The sequence below is a fragment of the Thalassophryne amazonica genome, chromosome 5 (genome assembly GCF_902500255.1).
Source record: "Thalassophryne amazonica chromosome 5, fThaAma1.1, whole genome shotgun sequence".
NCBI classification, from domain to species: Eukaryota; Metazoa; Chordata; class Actinopteri; order Batrachoidiformes; family Batrachoididae; genus Thalassophryne; species Thalassophryne amazonica.
The window spans coordinates 63,463,935-63,482,136 of NC_047107.1; the positions used below are offsets into that span (position 1 = coordinate 63,463,935).

Genomic DNA, 18,202 nt, shown 5'->3' on the forward strand with positions numbered 1-18,202 from the left:
CTTTAAGGACTTTTCACGGTGCGAGACGTCGCGCTGCGCTCTCAGCCGCCGTCGTCAGCCTGTTCAAGCTGAAAACCTCCACATTTCAGGCTCTTTTGATCCAGGACGTCGTGAGAGAACAGAAGTTTCAGAAGAAGTCGGTTTCAGCATTTTATCCGGATATTCCACTGTTAAAGGAGATTTTTTTTAATGAAAGACGTTCGGACGGGTCCGCGCATCGGGACGCAGTCGACGCGGTGCGGCGGCACAGGAAAAACACCTCCGTGTTGATAACTATTTGTAAAATCCAGGTGGCTTTTGATGGCTTTCAGTGGAGTGAGTGTATGAGAAATTGTTTAACAGCAGGACATGTTCCAACTTGTCCTTAAGGCTTCCAACAGAGGTGTTTTTCCTGTGGCGGAGCGTCGCGTACGTGCGGACCCATCCGCACGTCTTTCATTAAAAAAATCTCCTTTAACAGTGGAATAGCCGGATAAAATGCTGAAACCGACTTCTTCTGAAACTTCTCTGTTCTCTCACGACGTCCTGGATCAATAGAGCCTGAAATGTGGAGGTTTTCAGCTTGAACAGGCTGACGACGGCGGCTGAGAGCGCCGAGCGACGTCTCGCACCGTGGGAAGTCCTTAAAGCGACAGTGTCACCTCAAAATCTCTCATCAGCCGTTAAAATTTTCACTGAAAACCAGCTTAATTTTTCGAACCGTGTCCACTTCGATGTGTCTCACAGGTTTAGAAAAAATTTTGATCAAACAACGCGCCAGTCTCTCAGCAACTTCTCAGACAAAGGAATTCCGACGAGGGGCTGGACGACTCCTCCCACAAGGAGTGCTCACAGGCGAATGACGTCACCGACAGGCGTGGAAAAACTCACGCATGCGCACGAGGGTTCAAGCATGTCTGACGTAAAAACATATGAATGAAATCCATATGTTGTGAAAGTGACGTGACACGGACCCACAACAGGGGGCGTTAATGAACGGACAATGGATAAGCCAAAAAGTAACAATTTAATGTTGTTAATCGCACAACAATGTACAGACAACAACAATATGGTGACTGTCAATCATACACCAGGTGACGTGTGGGCAAGCTCGACGATAGAAGACACCTGGAGAGAGAAGAGCTGGATCCCCACACAGCTTCCACCACCAACGGAGCTGAAGAACACCGGAGCCGCCAAGCCCTGCGCCCCAGGTGGCCGCTGTCTTCAGCAGTCAGACCCGATACTGCTGGCAGAGAACAAAGACAGTCCAGATGAGTGTGAGTTCGCACACTCAGTAATCCCACAGTCTGTCTTAAGTAAAGGAGGGAAAACCTCCACCTCCAATCACACACACTCGTGCAGCTCCTGGTCAACCACTTATCTGAGTTGGGGTGTGAGGCGAAGCCGTCGCTGTCACACCAAACGCCAATCCTCCAGATAAGGCAACACTCCAGGAAAACGGCTGCAAATAGAAGTTCAGGTTAAACACACACAGTGTCAGGCAGCAGAGAAATTACCTGAATGGTAGTTGATTTCTCGGCGAGGAGGTGGAGTTGCAGTCCGGTCTTTGTAGTGGTGGTGATGGGCGACAGCTTGTGTTGATTAATGACAGCTGTCACCTCCAGCAAAGCCGACGCCCTCTCGTGCTTGAAGCCCGCACTTCAAGCAGGGCGCCATCTTGTGGTGGTGGGCCAGCAGTACCTCCTCTTCAGCGGCCTACACAACACCATATAGTTTTTGAAAAAAATAAAAAGGACCTATACTTTATTGACAGACCTTGTATTAAATAGCATTCTCAAAAATGGTAATAAAAAACAGAGTTACCCTCAGTATTTCATTGATAATAATGTCAAGAAGGAAAATAAGGATGAGGTAGTCAACGGTTTTAATAATTTTTTTGTAAATATTGGACCAAGCTTGGCAGAAAAAATTCCCAATTCCCAACCTGAGGATTGGGATAATAATCTCATAGAAAGAAATCCCTGTTCAATATTCCTCACAGCAGTGGATGGAAAAGAAATTATAGACATTGTGAATAATTGTAAATATAAAACATCTACCAATTTAAATGAAATTGATATGGTGGTGGTAAAACAGGTCATTGAATGGATTGTAGAACCATTAACATCATCTGTAACTTATCATTTCAAACCGGTAAATTTCCCAATCAAATGAAAATAGCTAAGGTTGTGCCGCTGTATAAGACTGGGGATAGACACCACTTCACAAATTATAGACCTGTTTCTTTGCTTCCACAATTTTCCAAATTATTAGAAAGTTATTCAGTAATAGATTAGACAAATTCATAAATAAACATAAATTACTTACTGATAGTCAATATGGATTCAGAGCACATAGTTCAACATCACTTGCATTAATAGAATCAGTTGAGGAGATTACAAACGCCATAGACCACAAATTACATTCAGTTGGAATATTTATAGACCTTAAATAGGCTTTTGATACAATCAATCATGACATATTAATCAGTAAACTTGAACAGTATGGGATTAGGGGGTTGGTGTTGCACTGGGTGAGAAGCTACTTAAGTAACAGAAAACAGTTTGTGAGGTTGGGGGAATATACATCATCATGGTTGGACAATGCTTGTGGCGTCCCACAGGGGTCAGTATTGGGTCCAAAACTGTTTCTAATTTATATAAATGATATTGTCAATGTTTCCCAAATATTAAAAATAGTATTATTTGCAGATGACACAAGCATTTTTTGTTCAGGGGGGGATTTGCAGGAGTTACTGAGGAGGATCAGTATAGAAATGGGAAAATTGAAAATATGGTTTGACAGAAAAAAATTATCATTAAACTTAAGTAAAACAAAATACATGTTATTTGGCTATTGTAATACAGACATACAGGTTCAGTTACAAGTCGAGGGGGTAGATATTGAAAGGGTACATGAAAATAAGTTTCTGGGGGTGATAATAGATGATAAGATAAACTGGAAGACTCATATAAAACATATACAAAGTAAACTGTCAAGAAGCATTTCAGTTCTAAACAAAGCGAAACATATTCTGGACCACAACTCACTCCGCATTCTTTACTGCTCACTGCTTTTACCATATTTACAGTACTGTGCAGAGGTATGGGGTAATACTTATAAAGGTACAACACAATCACTATCAGTAATGCAGAAAAGAGCTATAAGGATTATTCATAATACTGGCTATAGAGATCATACAAATCCACTATTTTTACAATCCAAATTCTTAAAATTCACAGACTTGGTTCATTTTCAAACAGTACAAATCGTGTATAAAGCAATAAACAATTTACTTCCAGCAAATATTAAAAATATGTTTTTTAACAGATCAGGGGATTGCAGTCTGAGGGAGAAATTTAATTTAAAGCATCAGTGGGCACGAACAACATTAAAAGGTTTCTGTATTTCTGTCTGTGGGGTGAGGATGTGGAACAGATTGGGAGTGGGGCTCAAGCAATGTCCAAGCATGAACCAGTTCAAACAGCGGTACAAAAATATGTTTTTTTCTAGGTATAGGGAGGAGGAAGGGTAATGAGGGTTAGAGTGTTTTTGTTTTTTGCTTCGGCTTGTAAATATATAGTATTTTGTATGTAAGTAGGTATGTGTAGGTGTATATTTATGTTTGTGTATATATGTGTGTATGTGTGTATATATGTATATGTGTGTGTATATGTATGTTGATTTATATATATATATATATATATATATATATATTTTGATATCGGTTTAGGTGTGTAGGAATCTATGTGTATATGTGGCAAAGGGTATTACTGGTTGTGGGGAAGAAGGGGTAGGGATAAATAAGCTGATGCTTCACCCTACCCCTTTTCAGACATGTTGGGTACACAGTAGGAACTTTTTTGTTGTTGTCTTTACTGATCTATCTTGTAATTGTTGTTGTATCAAATGTTCGAAATAAACAGTTTTCATCATCATTCATCAAAGGGGCCTTCAGGATAATAGTGACACATGTCCAAGACACATGCACCACGTGTGTTGCTTTTTGCAACGCCACACCCGTGGGGGCACTTAAACAAATTTCACATCCAGCTCGAAAGTGATTGTCTGCTCACTGTTTTTGTGCTGACAGCATGAATGGCCACACATTTTCTAAGTGTCAAGCGTGTTGTGTGGGCCGCTGAAGAGGAGGTACTGCTGGCCCACCACCACCAGTCGGCGCCCTGCTTGGAGTGCGGGCTTCAAGCATGAGAGGGCGCCGAGACAACAGAGAGTGACAGCTGTCACTCATTTACACCAGCTGTCACCAATCACCACCGTCCCTACAAAAGCCGGATTATTACTCCACCTCCTCGCCGAGAAATCAGCTACCGTCTAAGGTAACCTTCTCTGCTGTGATTATTGTTGTATCTAACATTGTTCTGTGTGCAGCCGTGTTCCTGCGGGCTCTGTCTGAAGCTGGATTGGCGGATAGTGGGAGGGCGACGTTCTTCGCCTCTCACTCCATCCAGGGACGAGACTAACAGGAGCTGCACCATTAACTGTTTTTCATCTTCTGCCAGCAGTACCAGGGTCTGCAACAGAAGACGGTGACCACCTGGCGACTCAGGACTTGGCGGTTCCGGTGTTCTTCAGGCTGTTGGTGGTGGAAGCTGTGTGGGTCCCGGCTCTTCGATCGCCAGAGGTCTCCTATCTTCGAGCCTGTCCGCACGTCACCTTGTGTTTAATTGGCATTATATCTTTGTCTGTATCCAGTTGTGCGTTTCACAACATTAAATTGTTACTCTTTGTCTTATCCATTGTCCGTTCATTTGCGCCCCCTGTTGCGGGTCCGTGTTACGACACCTTCCCAACAAAGCGAGCAGTGTTGGATGTTCGTGTGTCACCTGGAATTTGGCCGACACCTGCCGCGAGAGCGATCGAATGCACTCTGCTGATCCTGTGCACGCTGCTGATCCTGTGCAAATTGAATCATGAATTGAAAGGGGCCTTCAGGATAATAGTGACACATGTCCAAGACACATGCACCACATGTGTTGCTTTTTGCAACACCACACCCGTGGGGGCACTTAAACAAATTTCACATCCAGCTCGAAAGTGATTGTCTGCTCACTGTTTTCGTGCTGACAGCATGAATGGCCATACATTTTCTAAGTGTCAAGCAAGTGGTGTTGGATGTTCATGTGTCAAGCGAGCGATGTTGGATGTTTGTGTGTCACCTGGAATTTGGCCGACACCTGCTGCGAGAGCGATCGAATGGGCTCTCACAGGGCACTCACTGTCTTTTGGCTGTTGGTGTGCGCGAATAGTTGTAGCAACACGTGTATGAGATGTTGGAGACAGCTCCGATTTTTCACGAATGGCACGCAATTCCTCCTTCGTGCACTAGGTCGCCTTAAATCATGCTATGTGAAGGGACCCTAAAGAATGGCATTTTGTGGGCAACATTTTGTGGACTGATGAAAGCAAGCCTGTTATTTCACATCATGATATGGGGGATATTTGTCATACTATGGTGTCGGGCCTATTTATCACATACCAGGGATCATTGATCAGTCTGACCACATCAAAATACTTGAAGAGGTCACGTTGCCTTATACTGAAGAGGAAATGCCCTTGAAATGGGTGTTTCAACAAACAAGGACACAAAAACTACCAGCAAGCTCACACCATCTTTGTTCCAGACCAACAAGATTAATGTCATTGAGTGACCAGCCCAAACCCCAGACCTTAATCCAATAGAAAACTTGTGGGGTGACATCAAAAATGCTGTTTTTGAGGCAAAAATAAGAAATGCGGAGGAACTGTGGAATGTAGTACAATCATCCTGGGCTGAAGCAGATCTCAGAAACAGTGGCTATACAACTAAATATTAGTTCAGTGATTCACACGAAAGCTAAATCTTCAAGCATATTTCAGTTTACACAGTAATAGTTTGTAAAGAAAAATGCAGATTTTTTTTTTTTTTGAACAGCCTATAGTACAGCAGATAACTGAAACAATCCTTCAAATGGTGATACAAGCGCCAAATTCTATCTATCTAAATTCAATATCTTTATTAGTTGGCCATGTACCACAGGCTTTTAAGGTGGCAGTAATTAAACCATTACTTAAAAAGCCATCACTTGACCCAGCTATCTTAGCTAATTATAGGCCAATCTCCAACCTTCCTTTTCTCTCAAAAATTCTTGAAAGGGTAGTTGTAAAACAGCTAACTGATCATCTGCAGAGGAATGGTCTATTTGAAGAGTTTCAGTCAGGGTTTAGAATTCATCATAGTACAGAAACAGCATTAGTGAAGGTTACAAATGATCTTCTTATGGCCTCAGACAGTGGACTCATCTCTGTGCTTGTTCTGTTAGACCTCAGTGCTGCTTTTGATACTGTTGACCATAAAATTTTATTACAGAGATTAGAGCATGCCATAGGTATTAAAGGCACTGCGCTGCGGTGGTTTGAATCATATTTGTCTAATAGATTACAATTTGTTCATGTAAAAGGGGAATTTTCTTCACAGACTAAGGTTAATTATGGAGTTCCACAAGGTTCTGTGCTAGGACCAATTTTATTCACTTTATACATGCTTCCCTTAGGCAGTATTATTAGACAGCATTGCTTAAATTTTCATTGTTACGCAGATGATACCCAGCTTTATCTATCCATGAAGCCAGAGGACACACACCAATTAGCTAAACTGCAGGATTGTCTTACAGACATAAAGACATGGATGGCCTCTAATTTCCTGCTTTTAAACTCAGATAAAACTGAAGTTACTGTACTTGGCCCCACAAATCTTAGAAACATGGTGTCTAACCAGATCCTTACTCTGGATGGCATTACCCTGACCTCTAGTAATACTGTGAGAAATCTTGGAGTCATTTTTGATCAGGATATGTCATTCAATGCGCATATTAAACAAATATGTAGGACTGCTTTTTTGCATTTGCGCAATATCTCTAAAATTAGAAAGGTCTTGTCTCAGAGTGATGCTGAAAAACTAATTCATGCATTTATTTCCTCTAGGCTGGACTATTGTAATTCATTATTATCAGGTTGTCCTAAAAGTTCCCTGAAAAGCCTTCAGTTAATTCAAAATGCTGCAGCTAGAGTACTGACGGGGACTAGAAGGAGAGATCATATTTCACCCATATTGGCCTCTCTTCATTGGCTTCCTGTTAATTCTAGAATAGAATTTAAAATTCTTCTTCTTACTTATAAGGTTTTGAATAATCAGGTCCCATCTTATCTTAGGGACCTCATTGTACCATATCACCCCAATAGAGCGCTTCGCTCTCAGACTGCAGGCTTACTTGTAGTTCCTAGGGTTTTTAAGAGTAGAATGGGAGGCAGAGCCTTCAGCTTTCAGGCTCCTCTCCTCTGGAACCAGCTCCCAATTCGGATCAGGGAGACAGACACCCTCTCTACTTTTAAGATTAGGCTTAAAACGTTCCTTTTTGCTAAAGCTTATAGTTAGGGCTGGATCAGGTGACCCTGAACCATCCCTTAGTTATGCTGCTATAGACTTAGACTGCTGGGGGGGGGGTTCCCATGATGCACTGAGTGTTTCTTTCTCTTTTTGCTCTGTATGCACCACTCTGCATTTAATCATTAGTGATTGATCTCTGCTCCCCTCCACAGCATGTCTTTTTCCTGGTTCTCTCCCTCAGCCCCAACCAGTCCCAGCAGAAGACTGCCCCTCCCTGAGCCTGGTTCTGCTGGAGGTTTCTTCCTGTTAAAAGGGAGTTTTTCCTTCCCACTGTCGCCAAGTGCTTGCTCACAGGGGGTCGTTTTGACCGTTGGGGTTTTTCCGTAATTATTGTATGGCTTTGCCTTACAATATAAAGCGCCTTGGGGCAACTGTTTGTTGTGATTTGGTGCTATATAAATAAAATTGATTTGATTTGATCTGAAATTCGGCACAAATACTTGGGGAAAAAAAACAACAACTGGCCACTTAAATTTCCGATAGTTGACCAGGTAGGGGTCAACTGAAGAATTTCACAAGAGTCAAAATTTTAATATGATCAAATCATACTGAAAACTATACCACATTGTTTGTCTGAACATAAATATTCCTAAAAGGTATAGTCTGGACTATCTATGACTGAATGTTATAGAGTTAAGACAGCAAAAACGGTGATAAAGGTCTATTTTCGTTTGTACAGGGGCCAAAACTAAAAGTTGATCCAATTTTGGGAAAAAAGTAGTGCAAGTCCCCCTCTAGCTGCCACCTTATCGTGGTGGGGGAGTTTGTATACCCGGATGATCCTAGGAGCTATGTTGTCGGGGGCTTTGTGCTCCCTGTAGGGTCTCCCAAGGCAAACAGGTCCTAGGTGACGGGTCAGACTAAGGGCAGTTCAGAACCTCCATGACCAGTAAAAGATCAAGGACTGAGACGTCGCCCAGTATGGTGGAGCTGGGGTCCCACCCTGGAGCCAGGCCTGGGGTTGGGGCTCGCGTGCAAGCGCCTGGTGCTCGGGCCTTAGCCCATGGGGCCCAGCCGGGCTCAGCCCGAAAGAGTGACGTGGGCCCGCCTTCCTGTGGGTTCACCACCTGCAGAGGGGGCCATGGGGGTCGGGTGCAGAGAGGATTGGGTGGCGGTCGAGGGCGGGCGGCCGGTCCATGCTAACAGGATGTCACCTCGCTAGGGGGGAAGGAGCCTGAGCTTGTGAGGGAAGGTTGAGAGATACCGACTAGAGATAGTCGGGCTCACCTCCACGCACAGCTTGGGCTCTGGTACCCAACTCCTGGAGAGGGCTGGACGCTTCATTTTTCTGGCGTCGCCCACGGGGAGAGGCGGAGAGCTGGGGTCGCATTGCTTATTGCTCCCCAGCTCTGTCGCCAAGTGTTGGAGTTCACGCCGGTGAACGAGAGGGTCGCGTCCCTACGCCTTCGGGTCGGGGACAGGTCTCCCACCATTGTCTCGGCCTACGGGCCGAGCAGCAGTGCAGAGTACCCGACCTTCTTGGAGTCCCTGGGAGGGGTACTAGATAGTGCTCCGACTGGGGACTCCATTGTTCTCCTGGGGGGATTTCAACGCCCACGTGGGCGGCGACAGTGAGACCTGGAGGGGGGTGATCGGGAAGCACGGCCTCCCCGATCTGAACCCGAGTGGTGTTCAGTTGTTGGACTTCTGTGCTAGTCACAGTTTATCCATCACGAACACCATGTTCGAGCACAAGGGTGTCCATAAGTGCACGTGGCACCAGGACACCCTGAGCCGGAGATCGATGATCGACATTGTAGTCGTATCATCTCACCTTCGGCCACGTTTCTCGGACACTCAAGTGAGGAGAGGGGCAGAGTTGTCGACTAATCACCACCTGGTGGTGAGTTGGATCCGCTGGGAGGGTAGGAAGCCGGTCAGACCTGGCAGGCCCAAACGTATCGTGAGGGTCTGCTGGGAACGACTGGTGGAACCCTTTGTCAGCGAGGTCTTCAACTCCCACCTCCGGGAGAGCTTCTCCCACATCCCGGGGGAGGTTGGAGACATGGAGTCCGAGTGGATCATGTTCTCCACCTCCATTGTCGATGCGGCTGCTCGTAGCTGTGGTCGCAAGGTCTCTGGTGCCTGTCGCGGCAGCAATCCCCGAACCCGGTGGCGGACACCGGAAGTAAGGGATGCCATCAAGCTGAAGAAGGAGTCCTACTTATCTTTGTTGGTAGGTGGGACCCCAGAAGCAGCTGACAGGTACCGGCAGGCCAAGCGTGCCGCAGCCCGTGCAGTCGCAGAGGCAAAAACTCGGGTCTGGGAGGAGTTCGGGGAGGCTATGGAGGAGGACTGTCGGTCGGCCTCGAAGATATTCTGGCAAACCATCCGACGCCTCAGGAGGCGGAAGCAGCTCTCCACCAGCACTGTTTACGGTGTGGGTGGGGAGCTGTTGACCCTGACTGGGGATGTTGTCGGGCAGTGGAAGGAGTACTTCGAGGATCTCCTCAATCCCATCGTCACGTCTTCCGAAGAGGAAGCAGAGACTGAGGACTCAGGGGCGGACTCATCCATTACCCAGGCCAAAGTCACCGAGGTGGTTAGAAAGCTCCTCGGTGGCAAGGCTCCTGGGGTGGATGAAATCCGTCCTGAGTACCTTAAGTCTCTGGATGTTGTGGGGCTGTCTTGGCTGACACGCCTCTGCAACATCCCGTGGCGATCGGGGACAGTGCCTCTGGATTGGCAGACCAGGGTGGTGGTCCCTCTGTTTAAGAAGGGGGACCGGAGGGTGTGTTCCAACTATAGGGGGATCACACTCCTCAGCCTCCCCGGTAAGGTCTATTCCAGAGTACTGGAGAGGAGAATTCGATCGATGGTCGACCCTCGGATTCAGGAGGAGCAATGTGGTTTTCGTCCTGGTCGTGGCACACTGGACCAGCTCTACACGCTCCATCGGGTGCTCGAGGGTTCATGGGAGTCCGCCCAACCAGTCCACATGTGTTTTGTGGATCTGGAGAAGGCATTCGACCGTGTCCCTTGGGGCACCCTGTGGGGAGTGCTCCGGGAGTACGGGGTCCAGGGTCCTTTGTTAAGGGCTATCCGGTCCCTGTATGACTGCAGCAGGAGCTTGGTTCACATTGCCGGTAGTAAGTCAAACCTGTTTCCAGTGCACGTTGGCCTCCACCAGGGCTGCCCTTTGTCACCGGTTCTGTTCATTATTTTTATGGACAGAATTTCTAGGCGCAGCCAGGGTGTAGAGGGGGGTCTGGTTTGGGAAACACAGAATCTCGTCTCTGCTGTTTGCGGACGATGTGGTTCTGTTGGCTTCATTAAATCAGGACCTTCAGCGTGCACTGGGGCGGTTTGCAGCCGAGTGTGAACCATCCGGGATGAAAATCAGCACCTCCAAATCCGAGGCCATGGTTCTCGACCGGAAAAAGGTGCTTTGCCCTCTTCAGGTTGGTGGAGTGTCCTTGCCTCAAGTGGAGGAGTTTAAGTATCTCGGGGTCTTGTTCACGAGTGAGGGATGGATGGAGCGTGAGATTGATAGACGGATCGGTGCAGCATCTGCAGTGATGCGGTTGCTGTATCGGACCGTCGTGGTGAAGCGAGAGCTGAGTAGGGGGGCAAAGCTCTCGATTTACCGATTGATCTATGTTCCGATCCTCACCTATGGTCATGAGATTTGGCTCATGACCGAAAGAACGAGATTGCGAGTACAAGTGGCCAAGATGAGTTTCCTCCGCAGGGTGGCTGGGCGCTCCCTTAGAGATAGGGTGAGGAGCTCGGTCACTCGGGAGGAGCTCGGAGTCGAGCCGCTGCTCCTCCACGTCGAAAGGAGTCAGTTGAGGTGGCTCGGGCATCTTTTCCGGATGCCCCCTGGACGCCTCGCTGGAGAGGTGTTCCGGGCACGTCCCACTGGGAGGAGGCCCCGGGGAAGACCCAGGACATGCTGGAGGGACTACATCTCTCGGCTGGCTAGGGAACGCCTTGGGGTTCCCCCGGAGGAGCGGGGGGAGGTGTGTGTGGATTGGGAGGTCTGGGCGGCTTTGCTTGAGCTGCTGCCCCCGTGACCCGACTCCGGATAAAGCGGAAGAAAATGGATGGATGGATGGATGGAAGTAGTGCAAGTCATTGGTTGCGCTAATAGGATTAATACATGGAATAGTTTCAACTGTGTTGAATGCTTGGTCTCCAAAGCATGCTTGCCTCTACTGGTGGTTGGCTCTCACTGCGGTATTGTATCACTTCCTGTTCCGGAGCACAGCTGTGTTTTGCTGTATCTGTTAGCTGTTTAATCTGCGCAGTTAGATTGATCTAGTTACCTAGATAACGATTTGTTTCACAGTGTTATCTTCACGTGCCTTAACTAAAGCACTCCCTCTGCTTAATCACCTCTAAATTATTTACACGTTATTCACTTTGCGTGTTTTTAGGAATCCGCTAGCTTAGCGCAGCTACTAGCTCTTAGCCGGTTTAGCATGGTGGCTTCTCCTGTCTCTCCTGCACTTTTCTGCTCTGGGTGTGAAATGTTTAGTTATTCCTCGGCCTCCTTTAGTAGTAATGGTACTTGTAATAAGTGTAGCTTATTCGTAGCTTTGGAGGCCAGGCTGGGCGAATTGGAGACTCGGCTCCGCACCGTGGAAAATTCTACAGCTAGCCAGGCCCCTGTAGTCGGTGCGGACCAAGGTAGCTTAGCCGCCGTTAGTTTCCCTCTGGCAGATCCCGAGCAGCCGGGAGCCGGCGCATGGTCCAAGCCGGCTCCCCGTCGATGATCCGGGCAGGAGGCGGCGCCGGTCCGGGGGTACAGAGGGGTGACACGTGGTGAGGTTTGATGTGGGACACATGGAAAACCGGGTGGATCTGCAGTGAAGCTGGCAGCTTCAGCTTCACTGCGGCTGGACTGAGGACCTTGAGGATAGGGAAAGGTCCGATGTATCTGTCCTTCAACTTTTGGGATTCCACTTGCAGGGGAATTCCTTTGTAGAAAGCCAAACCTCCTGCCCAGGCTGGTACGCAGGGGCCGGGGCATGCTGCATGGTTCTTGGCCCTCGTCCGGGCTTTGAGCAGGGCAGAGCGGGCGGTACGCCACACCCGACGGCACCTTCTCAGATGGGCCTGGACTGAGGGCACCCCGACCTCTCCCTCCACTAGCGGGAACAATGGGGGCTGGTACCCCAAACACACTTCAAATGGGGAGAGGCTGGTGGCAGACGAGACTTGGCTGTTATGAGCGTACTCGATCCAGGCCAGATGGTCACTCCAGGCCGTCGGGTGCGCGGAGGTCACGCAACGGAGGGCCTGCTCCAGTTCCTGGTTTGTCCGCTCTGCCTGCCCGTTCGTCTGGGGGTGGTACCCAGACGAGAGACTGACGGTGGCCCCCAGTTCCCTACAGAAACTCCTCCACACCTGGGAGGAGAACTGAGGACCACGATCCGAGACAATGTCTGATGGAATCCCATGCAGACGCACGACGTGGTGGACCAGGAGGTCTGCAGTCTCCTGGGCCGTCGGGAGCTTCGGGAGGGCCACGAAGTGGGCCGCCTTGGAAAACCGGTCCACTATCGTTAGGATGGTGGTGTTTCCCTGGGACGGCGGGAGGCCCGTGACAAAGTCCAGGCCGATATGAGACCAGGGGCGATGAGGCACTGGCAGAGGCTGGAGGAGGCCTTGGGCTTTATGATGGTCAGCTTTGCCCCTGGCGCAGGTGGTGCAGGCCTGGACATACTCCCGGACGTCGGCTTCCATAGACGCCCACCAGAAGCGCCACCGGACCACTGCCACAGTTCTTCGCACCCCTGGGTGACAGGAGAGCTTGGAACCGTGACAGAAGTCAAGGACCGCAGCCCTGGCCTCTGGTGGGACGTACAGTTTGTTCTTCGGACTGGTCCCCGGGTCCGGGCTCCGTGTCAGGGCCTCCCGGACGGTCTTCTCCACGTCCCAGGTAAGGGCGGCCACAACAGTGGACTCGGGGATGATGGTGTCAGGGGGGTCTGACAGCTCAGTCTTGACCTCCTCTTCGTGCATCCGGGACAGGGCATCAGATCGTTGGTTCTTTGTCCCGGGCCGGTAGGTGATCCGGAAGTCAAAACGCCCGAAGAACAGCGACCAGCGGGCTTGCCTGGGGTTCAGACGCTTCGCGGTCCGGATGTACTCCAGGTTCCGATGGTCCGTGAAAACTGTAAATGGTACCGATGCTCCCTCCAACAGGTGTCTCCACTCTTCAAGAGCCTCCTTCACCGCAAGAAGTTCCCGATTGCCGACGTCATAGTTCCGTTCAGCTGGGGTCAACCTGCGGGAAAAGTAGGCACATGGATGGAGAACCTTGTCGGACTCCCCGCTCTGGGATAGCACGGCTCCTATCCCTGAGTCAGAGGCATCCACTTCAACAACAAACTGGCGCTTGGGATCGGGCTGCACCAGAACTGGTGCAGTTGAGAACCGGCGTTTCAACTCCCTAAACGCGGCTTCGCACCGATCCGACCAGGTGAAGGGGACTTTTGTGGAGGTCAGGGCTGTCAGGGGGCTAACTACCTGACTGTAGCCCTTGATGAACCTCCGGTAGAAATTTGCAAAACCGAGGAACTGTTGTAGTTTCCTACGGTTCGTTGGTTGGGGCCAATCTCTCACCGCCACAACCTTGGCCGGATCAGGGGCGACGGAGTTGGAGGAGATTATGAACCCCAAGAAGGACAAAGAAGTGCGGTGGAACTCACACTTCTCGCCCTTCACAAACAGCCGGTTCTCCAACAACCGCTGTAGGACCTGACGTACATGCTTAACATGGGTCTCAGGATCCGGAGAAAAAATGAGTATATCGTCTAGATATACGAAGACAAACCGATGCAGGAAGTCCCGCAAGACGTCATTAACCAATGCTTGGAACGTCGCGGGCGCATTGGTGAGGCCGAACGGCATGACCAGGTACTCAAAGTGACCTAACGGGTGTTAAATGCCGTCTTCCACGCGTCTCCCTCCCGGATCCGAACCAGGTGATAAGCATTCCTAAGATCCAATTTCGTGAAAATTTGGGCTCCATGCAGGGGCGTGAACACTGAATCCAACAGAGGTAACGGGTATCCGTTTCGAACCGTGATCTCGTTCAGCCCTCTGTAATCAATGCATGGACGGAGTCCGCCGTCCTTCTTGCCCACAAAAAAGAAACCAGCACCCATCGGGGAGGTGAAGTTCCGGATTAACCCGGCAGCTAACGAGTCCCGGATGTAGGTCTCCATTGATTCGCGTTCCGGACGTGAGAGGTTGTACAGCCTGCTGGACGGGTACTCAGCGCCCGGTATCAAATCAATGGCACAATCGTACGGACGGTGCGGGGGCAGCGTGAGTGCCAGATCCTTGCTGAAGACGTCAGCAAGGTCGTGGTACTCGGCTGGCACCGCCGACAGATTTGGGGGGACTAAAACCTCCTCCTTAGCTGTCACACCGGGTGGAACCGAGGATCCTAAACACTCCCGGTGGCAGGTTTCGCTCCACTGAACCACAACCCCAGACGGCCAATCAATCCGGGGATTGTGTTTTAACACACATGGAAAACCCAATATCACTCGGGAGGTAGAAGGTGTTACATAAAACACAATCTCCTCCCTGTGATTCCCAGACACCACCAATGTCACTGGCTGAGTCTGGTGTGTGATTAGTGGAAGAAGGGTGCCATCTAGTGCCCGCACCGACAATGGTGACGGTAAGGCCACTAGAGGGAGCCCAACCTCCTTTGCCCATCTGCTATCCAGCAGATTTCCCTCCGACCCCGTGTCCACCAGTGCTGGGGCGTGAAGGGTTAAATCCTCACTCAGGATCGTGACTGGGATTCGTGCAGATTTACGGGGTCTCCCCGCGTGGGTATTGTGACCCACCCTTAGCCCAGTCTCTAAGGACGAGTGCTGCTGTTTTGATCGTTTGGGGCATTCTCTCTGTGTGTGCTCAGTAGAGCTGCAGAGAAAACACTCTCCACGGATCAGCCTCCTTTGTCTCTGATCTGATCGTTTTTTGGCCCTGCTCGTTTCCATAGCAACATCAGCAGGGGGAGCTGTTGTCACGTGGAGAGCCCTGGCAGTGGAGCGTGGGGAAGTCGGCTCCCTTTCAGACCCGGGAGGAAGAGGGACGGCTTGTGCCTGACCACGCCCTTCGTCTCGCTCCCGTCAGTGTTCTGTTAATCGGTTGTCTAACCGTATAACCAGGTCGATAAGCCCATCTAAATCCCGCGGCTCGTCCTTCGCCACCAGGTGCTCCTTGAGGACCAGAGACAGTCCGTTTACAAAGGCGGCGCGGAGCGCAACAACATTCCAGCCGGCTCGCACTGCCGCGATGCGGAAGTCGACTGCATACTTTGCTGCGCTCCGACACCCCTGTCTTATCGACAGCAGCACACTTGAAGCGGTCTCGCCTCTACGAGGGTGGTCGAACACCTGTCGGAACTCCCTCACAAACTCAGTATAAACCGTTAGGAGCCGTGAATTCTGCTCCCAAAGCGCCGTAGCCCAGGTGCGTGCCTCTCCTCGAAGCAAGTTTATAACGTAAGCCACCCGGCTGGCGTCTGACGCGTACATGACGGGACGCTGTGAAAAGACGAGCGAGCACTGCATCAAGAAGTCCGCGCACGTCTCCACACAGCCTCCGTACGGCTCCGGAGGGCTTATGTATGCTTCAGGGGAAGGTGGGGGGGGGTCGTTGAACGACCAGCGGAATGTCTGTTTCTGGCACACGGTCAGCAGGAGGAGGTGCTGCAGCAGCGCCCTGATCATGCGCTTCCACCTGGGCGGTGAGTGCCTCTATCCTGCGATTGAGAACACTGCTCTGCTCGGTAACTAAGTCCAACCGAGCGGCAAAGGCGGTTAAGATGTGCTGCAGCTCACCCAACACGCCTCCTGCCTGTGCACCTCGCTCTCCCATTGGCTGTTCAAGCGATGGTTGACGTCCCTCGGGATCCATGACGCTGGCCGAGAAATCCTGTTGTGAAAGTGACGTGACACGGACCCACAACAGGGGGCGTTAATGAACGGACAATGGATAAGCCAAAAAGTAACAATTTAATGTTGTGAATCGCACAACAACGTACAGACAATAACAATATGGTGGACTGTCAATCATACACCAGGTGACGTGTGGGCAGGCTCGACGATAGAAGACGCCTGGAGAGAGAAGAGCTGGATCCCCACACAGCTTCCACCACCAACGGAGCTGAAGAACACCGGAGCCGCCAAGCCCTGCGCCCCAGGTGGCCGCTGTCTTCAGCAGTCAGACCCGGTACTGCTGGCAGAGAACAGAGACAGTCCAGATGAGTGTGAGTTCGCACACTCAGTAATCCCACAGTCTGTATTAAGTAAAGGAGAGAAAACCTCCACCTCCAGTCACACACACTCGTGCAGCTCCTGGTCAACCACTTATCTGAGTTGGGGTGTGAGGCGAAGCCGTCGCTGTCACACCAAACGCCAATCCTCCAGATAAGGCAACACTCCAGGAAAACGGCTGCAATAGAAGTTCAAGTTATTACACACACAGTGTTAGTCAGCAGAGAATTTACCTGAATGGTAGTTGATTTCTCGGCGAGGAGGTGGAGTTGCAGTCCGGTCTTTGTAGTGGTGGTGATGGGTGACAGCTTGTGTTGATTGATGACAGCTGTCACCTCCAGCAAAGCCAACGCCCTCTCGTGCTTGAAGCCCGCACTTCAAGCAGGGCGTCATCTTGTGGTGGTGGGCCAGCAGTACCTCCTCTTCAGCGGCCCACACAACATAATTGGCAAAGCTTCTGGGGAAAACCTGGTCTTGTTACGAGAGACGGCATCCATCCCACTTTGGATGGAGCAGCTCTCATTTCTAGAAATCTGGCCAATTTTCTTAAATCCTCCAAACCGTGACTATCCAGGGTTGGGACCAGGAAGCAGAGTTGTAGTCTTACACACCTCTCTGCAGCTTCTCTCCCCCTGCCATCCCCTCATTACCCCATCCCCGTAGAGACGGTGCCTGCTCCCAGACCACCAATAACCAGCAAAAATCTATTTAAGCATAAAATTCAAAAAGAAAAAATAATATAGCACCTTCAACTGCACCACAGACTAAAATAGTTAAATGTGGTCTATTAAACATTAGGTCTCTCTCTTCTAAGTCCCTGTTAGTAAATGATATAATAATTGATCAACATATTGATTTATTCTGCCTTACAGAAACCTGGTTACAGCAGGATGAATATGTTAGTTTAAATGAGTCAACACCCCCGAGTCCCACTAACTGCCAGAATGCTCGTAGCACGGGCCGAGGCGGAGGATTAGCAGCAATCTTCCATTCCAGCTTATTAATTAATCAAAAACCCAGACAGAGCTTTAATTCATTTGAAAGCTTGACTCTTAGTCTTGTCCATCCAAATTGGAAGTTCCAAAAAAAACAGTTTTATTTGTTGTTATCTATCATCCTCCTGGTCGTTACTGTGAGTTTCTCTGTGAATTTTCAGACCTTTTGTCTGACTTAGTGCTTAGCTCAGATAAGATAATTATAGTGGGCGATTTTAACATCTACACAGATGCTGAGAATGACAGCCTCAACACTGCATTTAATCTATTATTAGACTCAATTGGCTTTGCTCAAAATGTAAATGAGTCCACCCACCACTTTAATCATATCTTAGATCTTGTTCTGACTTATGGTATGGAAATAGAACAGTATTCCCTGAAAACTCCCTTCTGTCTGATCATTTCTTAATAACATTTACATTTACTCTGATGGACTACCCAGCAGTGGGGAATAAGTTTCATTACACTAGATTTACACAGTTTTACATTATAAATAAAATTGAATTGAATTGAATTGAAAGTAACGGTCA

General features: G+C 49.2%; 2 long non-coding RNA genes across 2 annotated transcripts in view; both read left to right on the plus strand.

Annotated features, from left to right (window-relative positions):
* Nucleotides 1-3,382: 3,382 nt before the first annotated feature.
* LOC117509804 lies at nucleotides 3,383-5,914 on the plus strand. The gene is made up of 3 exons (XR_004560532.1): nucleotides 3,383-3,394; nucleotides 3,530-3,536; nucleotides 5,785-5,914. It is a non-coding gene; the product is annotated as an uncharacterized LOC117509804 (long non-coding RNA).
* An 11,651-nt stretch (nucleotides 5,915-17,565) lies between these two features.
* The window catches only part of LOC117510638, an 11,898-nt gene continuing 11,261 nt past the window's right edge, over nucleotides 17,566-18,202 (plus strand). The window contains exon 1 of the long non-coding RNA XR_004560773.1: nucleotides 17,566-17,579. This is a non-coding gene — a long non-coding RNA (uncharacterized LOC117510638). The remainder of the gene's footprint in view (nucleotides 17,580-18,202) is intronic.